The 21,520-nt window shown below is 43.5% G+C and overlaps 1 protein-coding gene and 1 long non-coding RNA gene across 5 annotated transcripts in view; one reads left to right on the top strand and one right to left on the bottom strand.

Moving 5' to 3' along the window:
* The window catches only part of NFYC (nuclear transcription factor Y subunit gamma), a 71,247-nt gene extending 52,357 nt beyond the window's left edge, over window positions 1-18,890 (bottom strand). The window contains exon 1 of one of the 4 annotated variants that reach the window (XM_084784889.1): window positions 18,653-18,890. The gene's annotated coding sequence lies outside the window, so the exon portion shown is untranslated. Of the gene's footprint in view, window positions 1-3,378; window positions 3,515-6,852; window positions 6,939-17,952; window positions 17,978-18,652 lie in introns of those variants that run through there. The other 3 variants (XM_084784892.1, XM_084784890.1, XM_084784891.1) reach the window with 3 other exon arrangements.
* On the top strand, window positions 3,714-13,898 carry LOC311599190. Its single transcript, XR_014779798.1, has 3 exons — window positions 3,714-5,775; window positions 8,375-11,104; window positions 13,878-13,898. It is a non-coding gene; the product is annotated as an uncharacterized lncRNA (long non-coding RNA).
* Window positions 18,891-21,520: the final 2,630 nt, after the last annotated feature.

Here is a 21,520-nt window from a genome sequence, read left to right on the forward strand (position 1 = left end):
GAAAATGGGAGCCAAATGACAAATACTTTCAACAACAACAACAAAAGATCACGAAGTAAGTCAGCGCTGCAGTTGGATGTGGTTATTTATGCCATCTTTCTCCCTTTGAACAAAGGAACACAAAGTTATAAGCTATGTTATGGGTAATTTAATGTTACTTACATGGTGTTTTCTTCCTTTAGTTCTTCTTTTACACTGGATTTTATCTATTTATCCTTAGCTGGCCTCTTGTACTACAAGGTGCTGAACTGAATAACTTACAATACTTAACTTTGGGTCAATTACGGAATGGAGAGAAAGGAGATGAGACTCATAAAGAAGCAGAAACTGGCCAGGCTCTAAGGAGTTGGTCCTAATGCTAAGAACAGATTAAAAAGAAAAGTTTTGTATAGTGCAGACATGAAGAACATACTATCCAGCTATGTCTACAATCAACTTCAATCAATAGTACACTTCAGGAGTTAATATTGTGTAAGTTACATGATTCAATCCCTCATTCTTACAATAAACTAATTTTTATTCAAATATATGATAGTGGTTAGAAAAACTTCTAAATTTCAAGAAACAGGTTACCAAAAATAAACAAACAACAAAAATTCACAACTACCCATGAGCACATACATTGATACCATTTTGCTGGAGTAGGAGAAGCTGGCATAGTCAAAGTATTACTCTGGGCATACATAAACAAGGATTCCTACTTTAGTCTTGTCACGTGTTAAAAATCTTGATTTCATTAAGATGTCACCTTACGGACTCACTTGGAGAACTAGGGCCAAACATGTGTGAGAACAGCTTGCTCGTGAGGAGCAGTAACAAACAACACGAGCTGGCACGCAGGTACTCCGCTTACGCACTTTATTTTACATCTCTGTAATGTGTAAGTCACCCAGTTCTCTGGGACACCTCAGCCAGGTGGGCACCATTAGCTTCCTAGCTGAGTCTCAGTTTTCAGAACAAGCAACTGGCTGAGGCAAGAGATTTTCAATCCCAAAGGGACACTATCCCTGCTGCCACAGCAAACATCCTAACCAACAGGCCCAAGTGTAGACTACTGAGCCTCCTCCATGGCCTACTTCTCTGTTCTTTCTATGTCCTGTACAGGTGTACCCAAAGAAAAAGAAACATGAAAAACAAAACCAGCCAGAGGAATTAAAATAAAAAAGATGCCAATGCACTGAGTGGGAGTAAAAGCACTGGTCTCACACAGGCTAGCCACTAAAAAGCTGAGATCTTAATAGAGCTCCAACACTCTCTGGCCTCAGTTGTTCCAAGAAAAACTAGACTAGATCCCATGACTCCAGGAGGGGCTGCAGATGTGTTAGAATGTGTGTCTAAATTATTCTATCAGCCTAATTTAGCACCAATCAAACTCTGGGGTAAGTATGGGCAAAAATAATCTGATTCACAAAGACATCCATGATTCACTTCAAGAATGATTTTTAGAGGCTATGGAATGTAGCTCAGTAGTAGAGCATTAACCTAAGCTTTATAAGGCCCTAGGTTTGATCCCCGAAAAAAGGAAAAGAGAGGAAAGAAAAAAAAAGGGGAGCAGCAATAATGCTTTTTAGATCCTGAAGCCCCCACAAAAGTATACAACTTGGTCTTTTCCTGTTATTTCTTTTTACCCTTTTTATGCTTATTTATTTTTATTTCACACGTGTGTATATTTTACCTGCACTTATGTATATGAACCACATTCATGGCAAGGGTCTGTAGAGGCTGGAAGATGAGGGCCATTCTGGAGTTACAGGAGGCTGTGAGCCACCATGTAGGAGCCACCATGTAGGAGCCACCATGTAGGAGCCACCATGTAGGAGCCACCATGTAGGAGTTGCTGGACACTGAGCCACCTCTCCAGCCCCAGAACACAGCTTCTTGAAAAGGTGGCCTAATCTTTTTAAAAAGCCCAGTGACCAAGGAGGCTGCTGTTTTTAAGTATACACTAGCCAGGAACTGGAGTGTTACTTAGCTAAGGTAACGTTAACTTTGCTGAATTTTATTCTGTCCGAATTAAGTTTTTCAATGCACAAAAAATTAATAAAAAAAAAAAACACAACAGTATCAATGCCTCAGATTGACCATGCCTGAGAAGAAGTAACAGGATAGGAAATCAAAAATCACAAAGTATCAACTGGGATGGGGCACACACAACCCTAAAAACAAGTAACACTAGACATGTAAAATACGTGTGAAAGACGCTTCCATGGGTTCTAGCACGTATGCTACAGAAGCACCACACAGTATCAACTGTGTTAAATTTATGTTCATGCTTAGATTTTAATGAGTCCTGTTTTCTTCAACATTTACTTACTCGCTACTATTCTACAAGGTGTAACTACTTCTCAAGCTCCCAAATAACTGCAGAAAGATGACTTCAAACAAAAAAAGGCTCCAGTGTGTTTCATAAAAAGTTGGCACACAAACTGAAAACTACTACCTCTGCTAAGCAATCAGCAATGATAACAACTTACCCACATTAATATAAAATGCACACCTCAGTATATGATTAGAACAGGCGTCCAGGCTTTACTCCAAGAAGCTCCTAAATTTAATGATATTTGTAAAAGCAGCATTTCAATTAAAAAAAAAAAAAAAAAAGGCCAGGAGACGGGTAAGTGGGTAAAAGCACTTGCCAGGCAAGCCTGAGGAGCTGAGTTTAATGTCTGAACTCCACATATAAGTGGCTACCCTCTGATTTGCGTGTGTGCACTCATACACACAAACGCACACAACTTTTAGAAACAAAACAAAACAGATCACTACCACCACAGCCTGCTCTGTTGTTTATTTTGGTTTGGTGAGGCCAGCTTCCTGTAGCTCAGGTTAGCCCTGAACTCTCTACTTAACCCAGGGTGATAAACTCCTGATTCCTCTAGCTGAGACCCTTAATTTTTAACAGAAAGTTTAAAATTCCTTCATGAGAGCCTTGATGGATGACGGTTTAATAATGTCAACACAGGTATTAAACAGACAGGATCCAGCTGGTGGGATGTCTCAGCAGGTCCTTGCTGAGATCTGAGTTTCATCTCTGAAACCCAGGGTAGATGTAGAAAACTGATTACTGAAAGATGTCCTCTGACTTCCACACATATGCCATTTCATATGCATGACCACATTTAAACACATGTGCAAGATAATAAATACATCAGTTTAAAAACAGGATCATGTTAAAACAACTAGAAATATGCAGGTGAGGGAATCAAACATTATTTTATAAATATATCACAACACCAGCATTTTTTTCTTTGATGTCACACCTACCTCCATAAACACTTCAGTCCCTCCACTGGCCTGCATCAGTAACAGGCAATATTTATGCAGTACTTCCTAACATGCATTGAATTTTCAACATATAGAATCTCATGCAAGACTCACCTCTAAGTAAGATGCTGCAGGGATGTAGCTCAGGTAGAGCATTTGCCTTGCAGGCACAAGGTCCTAGTTGCCATCCTCTAACACCAGGTGGTGTACATCAATAATCTCAGTACCCAGGAGGTAGAGAAAGGTCAGGAGTTCAAGGTCATCCTTAACTAAAGTATCCAAGGCTTGCCTGGACTACATAAAGTTCTGTCCTAAAATAAGGCTTTCTCTCTCTCTCTCTGTGTGTGTGTGTGTGTGTGTGTGTGTTGGGGGAGGTGGGGGAGGGATATGGAGGGAGGGAGGGAGGGAAGGAGGGAGAGAAGGAGGGAAGGAGACCTGGTGGGGGGGGAGGGGAGGAAGGGAGGGGGGGAGAGAGAGAGAGAGAGACAGACAGACAGACAGACAGACAGACAGACAGACAGACAGACACACACCAGGCGCGAGTACGCGCACACAGGTAAAGGACCTTGCCTCCAAGCCTTTCAACATAAATTCAACCCCTAGATCCCACAAGGTAGGAGATAACCCACTCTGAAATTGTACTCTAACCTCTACATGTATACCATGGCATGATCATGACCCACCCACACACACACACACTAAAATGTAATAAAGAAATTTAGAAAGTAAAAAACAAAGGTGTGGGGGATAGAAATATGGCTTAGAGAGCAAGTGTGTACAAGCCTAAAGGTCTGAGTTTGGATACACAGCATCCATGTCAAAAGTCAGGCGGGTGATGCAGGCCTGTTTGTAAACACACATGAAGGTATGTGTACACAGTTCACACACATAGAGCATCCCACTCAGCAAACTACTATTTCTAGGTCTCTTTCTTGAGACATTGCCCAGGCTGGTTCTGAATGACCCTGCACTTCTGATCCTCCGTTTCCCCATTCCCAAGTACTGGAATTACAGGTATGGGCCACCATGCCTGGTTTATGAAGTGCTAGGACTAGGTTTCCTATAAGCTAGTCAAGCACTCTACCAGCTGAGCTACAGCTACAGCTACAGCCTCTTAGGTCCCATGGTTTTATAAGCTGACTCTAAACAGGTGACTTTCCCATACACACAAAGCTGAGTGGGATCTGAACACAGGACTCTTGGTTTTAAGTAGTTTATGTTCTACTGCCTCAAAATATTGTCTGTAGGTCAAGCATGGTGGCGCACGCCTTTAATCCCAACAATCGGGAGGCAGAGGCAGGCGGATCGCTGTGAGTTCAAGGCCAGCCTGGTCTACAAAGTTGAGTCCAGGACAGCCAAGGCTACACAGAGAAACCCTGTCTCAGAAAAAAAAAAAAATTGTCTGTCAGAGACAAACTAAAAAGGTCCAGGTATTAGGCCCTATCCCAGCCTTCCTGACCTAACCCCTTCTGCCACTTACAGTCTGAGTCATGGTTAATTCCATAGCTTTTTTGCTCTTTCTGGATATAAAGTTTTCCTCCTTTGTCTAGAAAATGTTTCCAAGTCTAATTTATTAAATGAGGGAATTGCAGAAGTGCCATTCAACAAAGTATCAAAACAAATGCCATTCAACATACAGGAAATAACTTGGCTGCCTCAGGTTGTGTTACACAGAAGTACCTGTGTTTTCCCAGGTAGTGGATGACCTTATAAAGATAAAAACCTTGGCTAAGCAACTAGCACCACAAAGTTCTAGAGTACACAGAGTTTTATCTCACGCTCCTTTTTTCTTCCACCTTCATTTTTTATCCCTCTGTTCCAGACCTCTCTCAGAGCCAATAAGGTCACTGAATACCTGCATCCTTTTTAAAATCATACATATAACTTGAAACAACTAATATATACCAACGCCTACACTAAACACATTTAATTAAGTATCACTTAAAAAATATTTAACACATACTCCTTTTTCTTAGGACTTAAAATTAACCCAAATATAACTTTTTATTACCATCAGCATTCCAATCCTCCAAAAGGAGTTTCACAAATACAACTATCTGCACTGCTAACATACCATTTTCTTCAGTAAGAACCCTCTAGATTACAAGGGTGAGCGTGACATGCGAAGAATTCTGAAGCTGTTAGGTAATTCATTCAACTATCACATCAGAAAGATTTAGACGTTTTCCCTGGAGTGGGAATGAGTAAAGAAATGGCAGGGGAAGGAGAGGATGGACACAGGCCTGTTGCTCCTAAGAACTCCTAATGTGAACTGTAACAAATTCCTGGGAACCACTGGACCAGAACATCCAAAAGTGCCGTCTTTCATCTTAAGAGAGCTTTTCAGTTCAAATCCGAATAAACAAAACTTTGTCCTTCAATCTTTCAACTCCTCGGCAGTGTTTCAAGGTCACTTTTCGGAGCAGCGACAGCGGCCTGCATCTAGGGACTTGGGCTGCTATCAACTCCAGCTGCGAGCCTCTGACCTTAGCCCCCAATGGGTCCTTTCAGGTAAACCCTCCCCTCAAGAGGAGGCAAGGGGGGGGGGCAAATCAACACCTTCCAAACTTCTCCCCTAGCCAGGCCTTCTGCTTTCCCTGTCCAGAAACTGCTGCTGCCTCTCTGCTCTACACTCAATCTGCAGCAGGAATGTTCGAATGACCTTCATTCAGTATTTGCAAATAAGGAGAAAAACAGAATTGCTCTGTAAAAATCAGGCATATTACAGATCTTAGTACATAGGACTGATGATCCCACCAGCCATAGAGCTGACCTGTTACTAATGAGCAACCTACATTAGCTTTACATCCTTAAAGGTGGTAAATATCAAGGGCAAAAAGGCCATCCACATACTTAACTTTTCTAGTCACAAACTGCAAGGAATCACCTTCTCTGTTTCATACCGAAAACAAAAAGCATCTGTTTAAATCATCTTAAAGAACCAAATCAACAGCTGACAAAAACATAAGCTCCTCACTTCCAATATTAACTGGACTCTAATCAGCATATTAAACCAAAACGAACATAATTACAACAAAGACTTACTCAGCTGATAGCTATTAGAATCGAGAGGCAGACAGGTAGACCGAGAAAGTTACAGAAAAATCTCAGGCTGGCATGTGGGCCTTCCCCATTAGAATCTGCATCAGTTGCAAATCATATTTTCAAACAAATTGAAAGAGCAGTAATGTGGCTTCTATCTTTAAAACGTATATGTCAACAAAGTGCATGGAAATAGAAAAACTCTTAAAACAACTCAGCTTATTCTGCAGAAAAGCTTCAGTGCACTTGAACAAAGGAAAATTATTTGGAAAACAGTTAAGTTTACCCAATGCAAAGACAAAGTGCTTTGCTTCTATATGCCCGTGAAAAATGATTAGCCTTTTTTGCATCTGTCTTGCCACTATTAAACTCCGAAAACGCTAGTTGAAGGGCATGCAAAATCTAAGCAGAGCCAGGCAGGTAGGTGCACCAGAAGGTGTGCATGCAATGTCAAGTGGCCATTTTCTGAAACAGTGCAACTTGTCTACATTCTCTGAAGCCGAACAGTCTCTATCATCTCAACACAAAACAAAGAATTAAACTTACCGAGAACTGCATTAATTTTACATGGAGTTATTTATATCTCCTCGGACAGGGAGAATTTAAGTCACTCCTAACCGCCCTCCCCCCGCCCCAAAAAAAGAACGGAGGACAAAAGGAAGGAGAAGATGCAGAATCCTGAGTCTGGAATGTTCACTCCAGTGAAAACCCGAACAGCTGTCCTCCCACCCCCCCAGCAAACTATTCGCCATTTTTCTTTGTCTTTCAGCTGACCCCTGCCTCAGTGAAAAACTCTGAGGCTCCAATGAAGCCCTGCAGCCTCCTTCCACTTTAACAGTCAAAGGCATTCAATCTAGCCTGCTATTTGACACCAAACCTTGCCTCCAAAGCAGCCCCATTGGATGAGCTGCTTTATCGGCTAAGAATACAAAGCCATGATTGGCTGTTCACGTCATCAGTTACCTCCTTTGTACACTTCCTGTTTTAAAGTTACCTTGAGAAGCAGAACAGGGGTCAGATTCTTCACTTCAAACCCAAGAACTTAAGGAGTAGAAATATCTAGCAAATGCACAAAACAGACACATACGGTCTCATGCGATTCTAAAGCAGCGGGGAGAGCAAATGTATTATTGTTCTTTAAAGAAATCAAAGGGTTGCTACATTTCCCACCTAAAGGATTTCCTATTGGCTATAGAGTTCCATTTAAAAAACTGAAGGTAACTTCACTGCTTCTGATTGGCTATGAATGGTGTCTGTAAGATACTGCTACAGTAACCTATGGCAGTAAACCAGAGAAGCAATGTGCACAAGGTTAGAAAGTTCTAACCATCTCCTTCCAGGTTTTTGTATCATTATTGACAGAATAAAACCTGGTTGGGTTAATCAAAGAAAAATCATCCTTCTTAATATGGAAGTGAAGCTATACCTATACAACAGTTTTCAGGCTTTCCAAAGGCGCCTGCCTTTGTATTCATAGTAATTTTAAAAGCACAGATTACTACCAAGGCAATACATTTTATTTTAAAACACCAACACACCAAAATAGGATTTAGGGGTAATGTATGAAGTTGGTGGTAGAGATGGTAACATTTTAAAAGAAGCTGACCACAATGTTCCACTCCACTTTACTCAAAGTATAATGGGGAGAAAATGCTTTCTATGACATCAAAACTGAACTAGGCATGGGCGCACATACATGTAATCCCATCTATCCAGCAGGAAGGATGATGCAAAAGAATTCAGAATTCCAGTGTGATCTACAGAGAAAGACTCTGGGTTTTTTGCTTTATTTGTTAAATAAGTGGCAGGATTGATCTCAGGAGAGATTAATAGGTTTACTAGGCTACTGTTGTTTCTGGAAACATTCCAAGGCGTTGAAGGTCACCAGGGTTGCCTATAGACTTTGGGCTCTACTACCTAGGTTTTAATTGTATGACAGACTAAGCTTGAGCTACTGTAACACAGTAGGGACTAAATGAGTTATATAGTATATTATGCTGTGCTTGAAGAAGCACTGAAAAAGCACACTGCTTGAATGCCATCCAATTTTACCTTCTGCTTTTTACAGAGGCCACCATGCAGAAGGAAACAAGCCTTGTGTTAAGGCCCTAAAGCTACTTTGCAGTCATTTCTCTTCTATGCCATGTACTCCTGCAGCAAGCAATTCCTCAGCTGGGAAAGAGGACTCCCAGCTGGAACGAAAAATCCCTGGTTTTTAGGCCGGAAATCCAGGCCTTTCACCACCAGTCACAGCGAGGTCTGGTTACTGTTCCAGAAGTCTGCCCTTCAACTCGGCTTTTGATGTACCAGATTAAACTAATCAAGTCCCGTGCTACTCTGTGAAGGTCTTGGGCATAGTTTTTATTAGTTCCTGGCAGTTTACAAGAAAAACACTTCAACTCCTATTTCTCATCAGCAGTCACCACAGTCGAATTCAAACCACAGTGGGAAGAGAACACAAATTATCCTTGAATTTCCATTTGGCAACCTGACCCACTCACTTACTATAGCTTTTCTCCTCCCTAGCTGATATTACTGTAGACTAAGTGCCTCGTGGGATATCTGGGACTGTAACTTCCATTCTTTCCTGGCCCTGCATCTTGGCAGCCCTCTATACCACACAACTGCACCAACTCACCCTAAAGAGCATTCTCATCACTAAGACAGAAAACCAGTAACTCAGGTAACACAGGTTCAAGCTCCACTGCTCTCACAGAAGACTGAGATCTCATGCTCTTGGCCACAACACTAATTTCTGACTTGAAGCTGCCTCCTTATTAGCTGTTTGATATTAGCCAAGTTACTTAACCACTCCTGAGATTATTTCTTGTTGAAAATGATAAAATAGTATTAATTCACAGGAGTGTTGAGATAAACAAGAGCACTAAGCAAATCTGTAATATAGTAGGTACTCAATAAATACCTAAACATGCATTTACTACTGTATTTTATATTACTATAATTTATTTCTAAAACAAACATCTTTTTATTACCAAAAAGATTCTTCAAGGCAGCAATTGTGCCTTTCTTACATTTATTCCCAATGCTCAGCATGAATACATAAATCAGGCACACATTTGTAATCCTTGTTCTCTGGAGGATGAAAGAGGAGGATTTCCATGAGTTCAAGGATACTCTGGCTGCACACAGCAAACACCAGACCAACCAGAGCTACACTAGATCCTGTCTCAAAACAAACAAAAAAACAAAAAAACAAAAAAACCCAAGTCCCTCCTATGCCCCTGACAAGACATAAACCAATCTTGACTTAGGCCACAGTGTCAGTAAATAAGATAGAAAGAACTGAGGAACACTGTCGAGTGAACAGTCTATCTAAAGGGGCAAACACTATCAGCTCTAACAAAAATGGTCATGTGGTAGGAATACTGGTCTATCCCACTGTGAGCTCCAAATTGTTTGTTTGTTTGGTTTGGTTGTTGTTGTTGTTTTGAGACAGAGTTTCTCTGTGTAGTCTTGGCTGTCCTAGACTCTATTTGTAGACCAGGCTGGCCTCAAACTCACAGAGACCCACCTGCCTCTGCCTCCCAAGTGCTGGGATTAAAGGTGTGTGCCACCACCCCTGGCCCTGAGTTCCAGATTTTTTAAAGACACAAAAGTCAGATTATTTTAATGCCAAATCTATGTATTTTAATGTTTGTTTCAAATATTTTTAAAAGTTATAAGAAAATTAGGCTGGGCACGGTAGTACATGCCTTAAATCCCAGGATTTAAGAGACAGAGCCAGGCAGATCTCTGTGAGTTCAAGGCCATCCTGTTCTACATAGAAAGACCCAGTCTTGAAAAGTTATAAGCAAATGAAAGAAAAAACCAGAAGCTATTCGCAGGATTACAGCTTCTGACCCACATTCCTCCCTGATTTAGTTCTGAACAACTATTAGTTACCACCCAAATCAAACCCACCTCAAGGTTTTTTTTTTAAGTGTCAGCATATTTTCAAAAGAAAACAAAAATAGCCAAACCTAGCTACAGGCCTATAATCCCAGCTACAGGGTAAGGCAGTAGGGTGATAGGTAAGGTCAAGGCCAGACCAGGCAATTTAGTGAACTACCATTTAAAAACGTAAGAAGTACTAAGGGAACAGCTAGTGGCTTAGCGGTGGAGCACTCGCCTGCACACACAGGTTCACTTCTAACTACAGAATAACAAAACCTACCCTAACCACTAGTTTTTAAGATATTCCCCAAAGGCAGCCCAGGAACAGTTAGAGCAATAAATATCATCAAAATAATAGTGCTTAGAAAACAGTTACTCAATGAATGAATGGAAGAAAAAACAAAGACTTTAGGTAGATTATAAATTCTAAATTATTCTGGTAAAAAAAAAATTTTCCCCCAAGGCCAGCCTGAACTACATGGTAAGTTCCAAGCTAGCCAAGGATACATAGTGACTGCTAAAATTAAAACACACAAGGGGAGGGGGACAGGCAGAGACTCCAAGGCATAAAATGAGACCAATGGATTAAAATTATTCTGGAGAAATTTACTTCAGCTCTCAGCTGTCCAAGCATGGGGACAAGCTGCCTGGAGAAGTATGAATGGGGCTGTTAGTCAGTCACAGGCTGTCTCAACACTTGACAAGGATATGTAAAGACAAGAAAAGGAAAAGCGCAGCCATGGGGAGCAGCACACACAAAAGCCCAGCCCTTGCACCTAGACAGATTTAAACTCCAATTCCTCCTCCTCATGACTGTGCAGCTGACGGCCCCAAGCTTGTTACTTACAGCTCTACTGCAGCCACTCTCCTGTACTGCAATATCTTACAAGGTTGGGGGATCAGGGTAAGTTTGTTTGTTTAATAAATACAGGTACAGAGCACAGACACAGTGCTAAGCCCCAAATCCCAAACCAGACAAAATGTCTGTCCTCAATGGGGTTAGAGTCTATTATCAGAAACTTAACCCAGAGATCACGACGTTGTGTTAAGAGTTATAAGGACATTGTGTTAAGAGTTATAAGGACATACAAACACTGCTACAGGAAGATTAAGCAGAGGACCTCACAGTGGGCTTTTTTGGAGCCTCCTTGGGGGAGTTAAGATCTTAAGAGTAAGAACCCTTGGTATGGCAGCAAAGTTAAAAATATGAACAGGAAGCTAAGCACAGTGGTGTGTGTGTGTGTGCTCATCACTCAGAAGACTATATACTAGATCATGGCCAGGCACTGTGATGCAGACCTTTAATCCCAAGATTCAGTAGGAGGGCAGGAGAGGATCTCTATGAGTTCTAGGCCAGACTGATCTACACAGTGAGTTCCAGGACAGCCAGGCCTAAATAGAACCTGTTTAAAATACAAAAATAAAAATAAAGGAGCGGGGGGAGGCCAGTGAGAAAAGGGGAGAGAGGAAAGAGAGGAGAGGGAGTGGAGGAAGCAGGGGTGAAAAAGGGAACTATTAAGATTTTTTGAAGAATCAGTAAGACTCAGTGGTTGTAATGTTACTAATTACTACTTCATGTATGGGTTGTGGAGGTCAGAAAACAACTCCTGGAAGTTGTTGTAGGTTCTCTCTTTCCACCATCAGTTCTCAAGAGCAAACTTGGGTCATTGGGCTTGCATGGCAACACTCTTCACCCAGTGAGTCATTTGGATGGCAATGAGATACAGTGGTTAATGACACATACAGAGTAACAATAACGTGCCCCATACAAACTCAAAACAACAACAACAACAAAAAAAAATCAACCCCCCAAAAGCCATCATTAATTACATAATTACTATCAATTAGATTGGATAATCTTTGAAATATTAATCTGTAAGCATCTATGTCACTTTTGAAGACATATTTCATTCTCAGAAAAATCCTTTCCCATAGAATATTTAATTCACAGACTACCCTAGAACTGCTCACCTGAGCTCACTACATAATGATAACACAACATTTTTTAGTTCTCACAAACACACATGTACAAAGGCCTGACTAATTGTAAAACAAGAAACTATATTTCACTTGGTCACTCTTCAGTAACACATTTTTGTGGAAAGGCTCCAGGCAACTCTATTCACATAGCTTTCTAAAATAGTTAAGAGTTTAATGCACTAGCTGGTCGTAGTAGCACATTCCTTTAGTCCCAGCACTCGGGAGACAGAAGAGGATCTCTGTGAGTTCAAGGCCAGCCTGGTCTACATAGTGAGTTCCAGGACAGCGACCCTGCCATAACAAACAAACAAATAAATGAGGTTTAGTATGCATTGTTTTCCTTCTTAAGTTTAGGATTACTGAAAATGACATTAAATACCACCATAAACAAAGTATTTTTCCTTCCAAATTACTGCCAACCAAGCACACACTGTTTCCTAAACTATGCCATTTAATAATGCCCTCCAGGGAGAGCAGTAATTTTTTTTTTAATATTTTATTTAATTTTCGCTTATGTGTGTTGGTGTCGGGGTGTCAGATCTTGGAGTAATAGACAGTTGTGAGCTGCCATGTGGGTGCTGGGAGTTGAACCCGGGTCCTTTGGAAGAGCAGGCAGCGCTCTTATCCACTGAGCCATCTCTCCAGCCCGAGAGCAGTAATTTTTTATTTTATTTATTTATTTATTTTTGGTTTTTTGAGACAAGGTCTCTGTTAGCCTTGGCTGTCCTGGATTCACTTTGTAGACCAGGCTGGCCTCGAACTCACAGCGATCCGCCTGCCTCTGCCTCCCGAGTGCTGGGATTAAAGGCGTGCACCACCACGCCCGGCACTGGCTAGTAATGTTTTAAAGACAGTTTAAAGTAACAAAAATATTCAACTGTGAAAATATAAATCTCATTAGCCCTCATTCTTTTAAAATGGACAGATCATGGGCAAAAATTTTCACTCCATACTACTCACTGGGATTGGAGCAATTAGATACCACAAACAGCTTCAGAAACTCATAGCTTTCCATCAGTGGCACAATATAAAACACACTATACGGTTGTATCATTTCCCGAGTCATTTCATTTTTATCTTACTGAAACACTGTTCAAGATCACTGTTTATGCCAGACATGGTGGTGCATGCCTGTAATCCCAGAACTGGGGAGGCAGAGACAGGCGGATCATTGTTAGTTCAATGCCAGCCTGGCCTACAAAGTGAGTCCAGGACAGCCAAGGCTGCACAGAGAAACCCTGTCTGGAAAAACCAAAAAGATCACTGTTTATGATTCATACTTAGAGCAATCCTTTAATCTTACATATTGATCTTAAATGGACAGTATAGCTTAAATAGGATACCTTTATGTACCTTAGACATTGAAAACTTTAGTCTAACCTATTCTAGAAACATTCAAATGCAGGAAAGATAGACTGCAGTTCACCTCTCTAAACTACATGTGAAGTTTATCCATTAGAAAGCTCTTGGGGCTGGAGAGATGGCTAAGTGATTAAGAGCATTGGCTGCTCTTCCAAAGGACCTGGGTTCAATTCCCAGCACCTACATGGCAGCTCACAACTCTCTGTAACTCCAAGATTTGACACCCTCACACCAATGCACATAAATTAAAATTAAATAAAATAGTTAGAAAGAAAGTTCTCTCTGAGCAGGGCGTGGTGGCACACCCCCTTAGTCCCAACACTTGGGAGGCAGAGGCAGAGACAGGTGGATCTCTGTGAGTTCAAGGCCAGCCTGGTCTAAAGCAAGTCCAGGATAGCCAAGGCTACAAAAAAAAAAAAAAAAAAAAAAAAAGCTCCCCCCCACCCCCCGCAAAAAAAAAAAAGAAAGAAAGAAAGAAAGAAAGAAAGAAAGAAAGAAAGAAAAGAGCCGGGCGTGTTGGCACACGCCTTTACTCCCAGCACTCAGGAAGCAGAGGCAGGTGGATCTCTTTGAGTTCAAGGACAGCCTACAAAGTGAGTCCAGGACAGCCAAGGCTACACAGAGAAACCCTATCTTGAAAGAAAAAGGAAAAGAAAAAAGAAAGAAAGAAAAGAAAGAAAGAGGAGGGAGTTAGTCCTCTCTATGTACTGGGACCATGAGCGCCTCTCACTGAGACCACACAGACACAAGAGAAACATGAAAGGTGAGAAAGGTGCAACAGTCTTGCAACCTGCCAAAAGGGTTGTAGGCAGGAAGATTTTTTCTTCTGCTTACTTAAAAAAAAAAAATCCTATTTCAACTAAAGTTTTCTACATTAGAAAAACTGAAAGAAAAAAACCCACTATAACACAAATTTCTGGACAGAATAATACTGGTTGCTCTAACTTTAGTAACTGCTTTTGGTATATATGAAAAGCTTTTCATTCCACTACCATCTTTATTTACCTTGATGCAACTGGGAGTTGGCACAGGGTATCATGAGACAACTTTTCCCTGAAACAAATTACCCAACCTCTTTGAGCATGTAGAAGTTTAAGGCTGACTTTACACTTGCTGTGGAAAATCAGCTTCTAAGCCTCAACAGCCCAAATGACTTAGGGTTCTCTTTCCTTTCAAGTGGTTGCTGCTCCGTGTGCAAACCTGCTGCACACAATGGAGGAGAAAACTCTAAAAGACCTCCTTGTTGACGAAGCTCTAACTGAACGTCAGCTAGAATGGCACATTTTATGCTGTTCCAAGAAGAAAATAATGAGTTCTCTCATTTATTAAGGTTGACAATATTATCTTCTCATATGCTATTACACTCATTTCTTATAACTCCTACTTTACAAAGAAAAGGAGAGGGGGAAAAAACCCACTAAAACTCCGTCAAGACTACTCCAGCACACAAAGGAGAGACTGAAGAAACTGCAGAGACACGATTCTCTCCTAGGTCCAAATTCAAAGTCAGCTGCTTTACAGCCCCTTCCCACAGGCACTTTGTGGTCAAAGACGGAATCCATTTCCTCCTTCAAATGACCCACTTAAAATATGTGGGGTGCTTTAAGTCTCTGCAGCGAAAATACTATAAAATGAACTAACTTGTCACGGTCCATGCATGAAAAACTGAGTAAACAAAAGAGGGACTATAAAACATCAGATAACTCACAACTAATTTCCTCTGAAACAAGTAGAATGGAAAAGAACAGCCTGCTAGCTAAAGAATGTCCTTAAATTGTAATATCTGAGCTGGGCGTGGTGGTGCACACTTTTAATCCCAGCACTCAAGAGAGGCAGAAGCAGCAGAGTCTATGAGTCCAGGACAGCCAAGGCTACACTGAGAAACTCTATCTCAAAAAACAAAAATGTTGCCAGGCATGGTGGTGCACAGCTTTAATCCCAGTACTCAGGGAGGCAGAGGCAGGTGGATCTCTGTGAGTTCAAGGCCCGCGTGGTCTACAAAGAGAGTTCCAGGTCAGCCAGGGCTATTACACAGAGAAACCTGTCTCGAAAAACCAAACCAAAACAAAAAAGTTTTTTTAAAAAATTAAAAGATTGTAATATGAGACTGGAGTAAAATTCAAGGTCATTTGTGACCCTAAGTATATCCTCTGCCATCCTCCTTTCAATGAATGAGGCAAACTTGAACTTATTACTTAAAGTCATCACTAGAATCATGTGGTAGTGCACTTTCCTGACATGTGACTCTGCGCACTGTACCAAAGGGGTTAAAGAAAAGTCAACTCATACCCTGTAGATTCAATATTCAAGAGAATCCCAAGTTAGATGACAGCTCCAGCTACCTGGGAAGACTCTGCCTCTTTTTATTTCATCTTAATTAGTTAATTTAGAGATAGAGTCTCATATATTCTAAGCTGGCCTCCATCTCCTGACCCTACTTCCCTACCTCCTAGGTGCTGGGATTACAAGTATGTAGCAAATCCGAGGCTTAGTCCACGCTAGGCTCATACCCTACCAACTGAGGTACATCCCCAGCCCAAATGCCTGCCTTTAAAGGGCATTCCCTACCAATAAGTCAACACTTCCATAGGTGAGGCAATGCTATCCACTGACTGGGGATAAACATGGCTTATGTTTGCAAAGCTAAGTGACTGTGACACAGTCCTTTCTTTAGGACCTCAGCACAAAGAACATGCCTAGAAACAGCTAAAGGTAAGTTTCTGAACTAAGACACAAGGGTTTTTCTGCTCCCACAACAGTCTATAGTATCAAGGTAATATAGTTTAAAAATAAGGGGTCCAGTTGGGCACGGTATCGTACGCCTTTAGTCCCAACACTTGGGAGGCAGAGGCAGGCAGATCCCTGTGAGTTTGACGCCAGCCTGGTCTACAAAGTGAGTCTAGGACAGCCAAGGCCACACAGAGAAACCCTGTCTCAAAAAATAAAAGGGGGGGAGGGGTAAGGCCACTCCAAACTGGGCGTAAACATTAATCCCAGCACTTGGAGAGGCAGAGGTAGGTGGATCTCTGCCAAGGCTACACAGAAACCCTGTCTCTAAAAACTAAAAAAGTCAGGTGGATCTCTACAAGTTCCAGGCCATCCTTGTCTACCCTGTCAAAACTAAAAATAGAAAATAAGCAGCCAGGCAGGATGACGCATGCCTTTAATCCCAGCACTCGGGAGGCAGAGGCAAGTGTGAGTTCGAGGGCAGCCTGGTCTACAATGCGAGTCCAGGACAGCCCAGGCTAACAGAGAAACCCTGTCTCAAAACAGAACAAAAACAAACAAAACAAAACAAAGCTCCAGGTTGGCAAGATGGCTCCCCTGATAAGAGCTCTTGCCACAAAGCCTGAGGACTGGAAGGCAGTATGTGGGTTTCACGCTGTAGTAGATGTAACATACACCCACAAGCTGTCTTCTGACCTCAACCATGCCTTGGCTCACACACCCACATGTATGTAATAAATTAAAACATCGTAATTTCAAAATTAAAAAGAATTAGGAGCTCCAAGATGCAAGCGTGGGTAACCTCATTGGTTAGGAAGTGGAGCCAGAAGAATGAAAAATGAAAGATCATTATCAGCTATAGAGTGAGTTCAAGAGCAGCCTACACCACACGTGCTTGCCTCAAAGTAAGTAGGTAAAGGCAGAGGAGGAAGAGACAAGAAGATGGAGAAGGAAAGTTTTGTTTTTAGAAAGTCTCACCATCTCTTACAGGCTGACCTCAAATTCCTGGGCTCAAGCAACCCTCCTACCTTCCCCTGCACACTGGGGCAAGGGCACCTGGCTCCAGCAAATTACTGAACTCTTGTTCCCTCAGAGAATGAGAGTGGTACTGTTATTATCTGTGTGATATGTAAAATGCACGCATCCCCCAGCTGGCACAATGTAAGCACTCAATGCAAGGTAGTAAGTGGTCTATTCCTCCTGAGTTTGACTCACGGACCCTTAGTGATTCCCTACCTTTGAACCAAAAGAAACAAGAGCAATTTTGGGGAAAGGGGGGGGGGCGGGGTGTAGCTCGGCTGGTAGAGTGTCTAGCATGCACAAAACTCTGGCCTTGTATTCTTCTTAGAGCAGGAAAATTTCGTATGTTAACATCTCAAAACTCGCCAAGATCCCAAATCCTGTAACCCGTAACTTCAAAAACCATACGCCTATCTTCTGGAGCTGACTTTCTGATACTATTTAATGTAATGCTGAAATTTGGCATTCCGTTTCTAAAACTCGGCACACCTGTCCAATAGGATCCCTCTTTCTGTTTATCTGTTTCTTACACCCCATTACAGGACCCAAGACTGGAACTCCGGAGTTCCACCCAAACACTCCAGGTTTGAAAACCCCGAATTTAACAGCAGAATCCCTAATCTGATTCTGTGCTTCGGGTCCTCACTCCCTCTACACCCATACCATGCACTCAAGACTTCTATTCAGGGTCATTCCCGAGCTGGTCCACGCTCCAAGTTCAGTACCCCTAGAACTCGAAGACCCTTCTTCCGTAAACTCCTGTTCCGGTGTTTACAAACCAGGGGTTTGCACGCCCCCATCTTGTAGCTGGCTGAGTGCCTCTGGGATTACGAGTACACCCCTTTTGCAGGCCACAAGCCAGGCTACCACTCTCTCTTTCTCCTTAGGGCCTCCGGCTTCGTCCCGGAGTCTCCCTCGCCACGCTGGCATTAGAGGAATCGTCGCCCCCGTCTCTAGAGCCCGAGCAGCTTACATCCCTCCCTACAGCCGCCAATTCCTTCATCACCCCCGGCCCCCCCCCCTCCGCCCCGCCAAGGCCGGAGCCGGCGTGACCAATAAGGTGCCAGGTCCGCGGCCTCCCCGCTGCCGACCAATCACGAGCGAGCCCCCCCGCAGTCGCCTTCCGCCAATGGGAGAAAGCCCGCGGGCCCAGGCGCACGGACCCCGGGAGCGCAGCCGCGGCGACAGCGGCGGGCCCGGCGGAGGCATAACATGGCGGCGGGGAGGCCGGCCGAAGTGCAGCGGCGGCCGCAGAGGGAAGTGAGATCTCCGCCAGGCGCGGGAAGCACCGCCCCTCCCTACTGCCGGCCGCCGCCGCCGCCGCCCTCTCCACTCTCATCACCCAAGGTCCCATAACACTCACAAGCCTCCGCTCCAGAATCCAGCGAAGAAACCAGCCGCCCCCGCGCTGCTGCGCCGTCGGGCAATGCAGAGGCCCGGGCGCTGCGGAGGGGAGGGGGAAGCGTGCGTCACGGAAAACGGAGCGCGCGCGCGGAGCGGGGGCGCAAACAAGATGGCGGCCGCGCCGTTTGTACCGTCTCTCTCCCCCCCACCCCACCCCACCCGCGCGCGCCCCTCCCCCTCCCTCTCCCTCCGCGCCTTGACTCCCCGCGCCGCGTAGCGCGCAGCAGCTTAGCCACCTGAAGTCTCGCGAGAATTGAGAAGGTCCGACTGCGGGGGCAAAACGGAATAGTGAGAGCTGAGACTCTTCTGACCCCGCCCCCTTCCAGGGGCTCGGGAGGCGTTTCCTGATGACCTCCGAGGACGTTCTAGCCTTGAAGATTTCAGCTTTCATGCACTTGATTCTGAATTTTAGGAAATAGTGTTCCGTGATTTGTTTTTAAAGGAAATGAATGGTAGGGTTAAGAAGGACTTTGCCAACATGCCGAGCTTAAAAACCTGCCAGGGACCGGCAAAAAGGCTCAGCAAACCTGTCTACCTGAATTCGATCCATAGAACCCATGATGGACCAGGAAGAACGGACTCCTGAAAGTTGTCCTCTAACGTGAGCACCGCGGTGCACGCTCACACACCAATAAATAGATAAATATAATTTTAAAACAGGGCCAAAAAGTGATGCCGTTTTCAAACGTGAGGATTGGCATGACAGATTAGAGATGGGATTGGGAGGTGGTTCAGTAAAATGCTTCCCACAGGCATGAAGACCTGGGTTAGATTCCCCTAACACCATGTAAGATCCTCCCATAATTGCCGAGCTTGAAAGGAAACGTGCCAGCCTAGCGGACTCCGCAAGCTCCCGTGCCAGTGAGAGGCCCAGTCTATAAAAACCGGTTGGGGCCTGGCATGGTGGTACACACCTTTAATCCCAGTACCTGGGAGGGAGAAGCAAGAGGAACTCTCTGAGTTTGAGGCTAGCCTTGTCTAGGAATCGAGTTCCAGATCTGCCAGAGTTAACACAGGGAAATCCTGTGTCCAAAAAAAAAGAAAAAAAAAAGGTGAAGTTGCCATTGAAGACCTGGAGATGTTACCTTCTATGGCACATGCATACCCATGCACGTACACTAACAGAATGTAGGGCGAGGTGTGGAGAAGCACGCCTCTAATCCCACCACCCAGGAAGCTGACTACGGAAGCCAGCCATTTGGCGAGGGGTGGGGGGGTGTAATATTTCACACAGTCTTGCTATAACTGCTTGCTTTGGTGCTCATTCTGTAGTCCAGGCTGACCTTAAACGCCGCAAACTCTATCTTGCTTAGCCCCCAGGAGCCTGGGATTATAGACATAAACTACCATGCCCAGCTCAAAAAAAGACATTTTTTTTTTATTGGAGACCCTGTTAGTATTCTGCTTCAGTCCTCCGCCTACCTATGATGTCATCGCTTACCTGCGTGCTCATTTAATAAACTCCTCTACAACATAATATCCGCTGCCTGGTACCTTCTTATACCTTCTTATACCTATTGCCTTATATCTTACTGCATTATTCCTTAAATATAACAGATCCCAAATAAGAAATTGTATTTTGGTTGAGCTGTGGATATAACTGAGGGGTAAAGTGAATAATTAAAATGCTTCAGACCCTGGGGTCAAGCTCCAGGAGCAGAAACAGAAGGAAGGAGGCAGGCCTGAGGATGGGGTGCAGTGGCAGAGTGCTAGCCTGGTATGGAAGCACTGGGCTCGGACCTCAGCATGACATAGAATGCGTGGTGGCTGGTTACATGCCTTTAATCCTAAAACCCAAGGGGTAAAAGGATTAGAAGTTCAAAGGCGCATGCCTTTAATCCCAGCACTCAGGAGGCAGAGGCAGGCAGATCGCTGTGAGTTTGAGGCCAGCCTGGTCTACAAAGCGAGTCCAGGACAACTAAGCCTACCCAGAGAAACTCTGTCTTGACTGGGGGGCGGGGGAGTTCAAAATATCGATGTGGTGGCACATGGCACTCAGGATGTAGAGACAGACCTCTTGAGTTCAAAGTCAGCCTGGTCTACAGAGTGAGTTCTAGGACAGCCAGGGCTACACAGAGAAAAACTGGGAAGGGCTGGAGGCGGGAGTACTCAAAATCAAGTTAGTTAACTAAATGGTTCAGCCAGTAAAGACACTTGCCTCCAAGCCAGATGACTTGAAATCAGTGCCTGAGGCCCAAGTAGTAGAAGGAAAGACCAGACTCATGCAGCTCTTCTCTGAACTCCACAACTACACTGTGTCATATGCATAACACACACACACACACACACACACACACACACACACACACACACACACACACAAAATAATGAGGAAAAAATGTTAGTCAAGGAAATCTTCTATATTTAAGGGGTAGGAGGTTGATTTAGAGAAAAAAAAACTTGGTAATTCTGCAAATATTTATTAGAAAATTACGTTTGTAAACCAGGCGTGGTGGCACACACCTTTAATCCCAGCTCTCAAGAGGCAGGTGAGTTGATGTGAGTTCAAAGACAGCCTGGTCTACAAAGGGAGTCCAGGACAGCCAAGGCTACACAGAAAGACCCTGTCTTTGTTTGTTTGTTTGTTTTTCCTAGACAGGGTTTCTCTGTGTAGCCTTAGCTGTCCTGGACTTACTTTGTACACCAGGCTGGCCTCGAGATCCACCTGCCTCTGCCTCCCGAGTGCTGGGATTAAAGGCATGCGTCGCCACACCTAGCTAGAGAAATCCTGTCTTGAGAAAGAAAGAAGAAAGAAGGAAAATCATGTTTGTGAAAAGTGTAAAAACTGTATAAAACAGCCGGAATTATTAGCATTATACTGTAATCA

Source organism: Acomys minous (assembly GCF_964271855.1).
Source record: "Acomys minous genome assembly, chromosome: 6".
NCBI classification, from domain to species: Eukaryota; Metazoa; Chordata; class Mammalia; order Rodentia; family Muridae; genus Acomys; species Acomys minous.